Source organism: Cornus florida, unplaced genomic scaffold, assembly GCF_030987335.1.
Source record: "Cornus florida cultivar Cherokee Brave unplaced genomic scaffold, ASM3098733v1 CherokeeBrave_3.0.0_Hap2_Chr11, whole genome shotgun sequence".
In the NCBI taxonomy this organism is placed as follows: domain Eukaryota; kingdom Viridiplantae; phylum Streptophyta; class Magnoliopsida; order Cornales; family Cornaceae; genus Cornus; species Cornus florida.
In genome coordinates this window covers 133,468,582-133,470,671 of record NW_026775581.1, presented here as the reverse complement: position 1 = coordinate 133,470,671, position 2,090 = coordinate 133,468,582, and the positions used below count along the sequence as shown (strand labels likewise).

General features: G+C 33.9%; 1 pseudogene; it reads left to right on the top strand.

The window, feature by feature from the left end:
- Window positions 1–320: 320 nt before the first annotated feature.
- LOC132282175 (agamous-like MADS-box protein MADS2) lies at window positions 321–1,674 on the top strand (annotated as a pseudogene).
- Window positions 1,675–2,090: the final 416 nt, after the last annotated feature.

Sequence of the window (2,090 nt, the reverse complement as noted above, 5' to 3'; positions counted from 1 at the left end):
AATGGTTGTGTTTGGCGGCATGAAAATTCAAGCCTTGGAATTGGAATTGATAGAATTGGAGAAAATTTTGGTTCAATTTTCTGATCAATTGCGTATTTCCAATTCTACCAATTCCAATACCAAAACTCCAATTCTATGCCTGCTAAACATAGCCTTTATTCTTCTCTCTTTTCGCTCTATGTGAAACTCAAAATTATATGTATATGGTAGTTTGATGAGTATGGTTCTAATTTCTTTTGCTGCAAGAATATCCATATATTCTACTTCCTGTTTAATTCAGCCACCTAATGGACCCTTTTCTTCATTGAATTGATCTCAGCATGCTCCAAACTCTTGAAAGGTACCAAAAATGTAGTTCTAGTACATTGGAAGTCAGCGAATCAGCAAGAAATGTTGAGGTAACATTTTTATTTATTTTAATTTTTATCGTGACTCTAACTTCTTATTCGGTTGAAGTCCTCGCCCATTTAGCATTGTCCTATTTGTTATGACTGTCCTAGGCTTTATCAATATGGTGATAATGTCATTAATGGGCCAAGGATTGGGGAAAAAGGAAGAAAAAATGAATAATTAAATCCACTAGTTTCCAGGCTCATTATCTGTAATTTCTGGGATATGATAACTGGAAATTTTATTTATTTATTATTATTATTTTTTTTTGTAGATTTTAAAAATTTTATTTGTATCCATAACTTTTTAAATAATTTTCACTTTGTCCAAAAAATTGTAAAAGATTAGGTGATATGTGTCCAGTTAACCCCTCCTACTACCCTCGATTTTGTATGATCAGACTAAATAATTTGACCTTATAACTTTTTAATTACAGAATTCATTTGCTGTCATGTCTACAGGAAAGCAGCTACAAGGACTACATAAAACTGAAAGCCCAATATAACTCATTACTACAATATCAAAGGTAATTCAAGCTTCTGATCTCATGGAAGGAAGATTTTACTATGAAATTAACAGTTCTTGTGAAACAATATCTTTTGATGAAAATATTACTCTTTTGTGAAACAATAACTTTTGTGATTCTTTGATGAATCCTGATTGTGATCCCAACATGCTTTTCAGACTCAGGTTTTGCTTGAACAACTTTCTGATCTAAAAGAGAAGGTAGATCTCTGCATTTGAAATGAAATTACTTGTAATTACTGTGTTTTTATATGCTTCCATCGTTTGACTAGCTATTGTGTAATAACAGGAAAAGGAGGAAGGTAGAGAAACAGCATGTTATGCTTAAATTTGTGCCGGTTTAGGCTTTTGAGTTTTGGTTGTAGGATATGTCCGGCCATTTTATTTCATTATTCTCACCTCAACATATTTCCATTCAACATTAAAAGATTTTTCTGTAGTTTGTATGCGTTTATGAATACTCATATGATTTTACGTCGTGTCGGGCAGCTCGATGAAGTGTATACAGAAAATCACATTCGAGCATCATGGGGTGGTGGCCAGCAAAGTAGTTCGTATGGCCACCATCATGCTAAGTCTGGGGTACGTTCCTCCATATGTTAGAATGCAACTCCACTTTGCAAATTGGGTGAGCTTTCAATTAGTTGAAACATTGTTTAATTTTTTTTATACAGGCATAATCGTGTAGTTACAAACCAAATAACAGCTGCAACTCATTCCCAAGATGAGCACGGATTAATCCCTGTGTGGATGCCCTAAATATGTCAATGCTAGCTTTTGAAAAGTATCCACCAGCTGTGGTAAAATACATGCATTTTGGAGTAATAATAGAATAGCAGCAACACTGACTGAATTTCCGAAGGCATGTGGAACTTTTGGACATGACTAAAAGGAATGTAACAGCTTATAGTATTTTGGGGAATCTAAGGGACTTAATTCTCTGTTGCTGTGAAACAATTTGGCACAAGGTTATTCATATGAAGTTTTTGTCAAATTTATATATTTTGGTTTGTGTTTGTATTGAGACTTCAACCTGTCCAAAACACACCCCTAACTATAATGGATAACGGCCTCCCTCCTTGGTACACACATTGAAGCTTAGATAAAATTTGGAATAAGGTATGAAATTCAAGATTGCAGGACTTGATAATTAGGATACAATTTCTGACTATTAC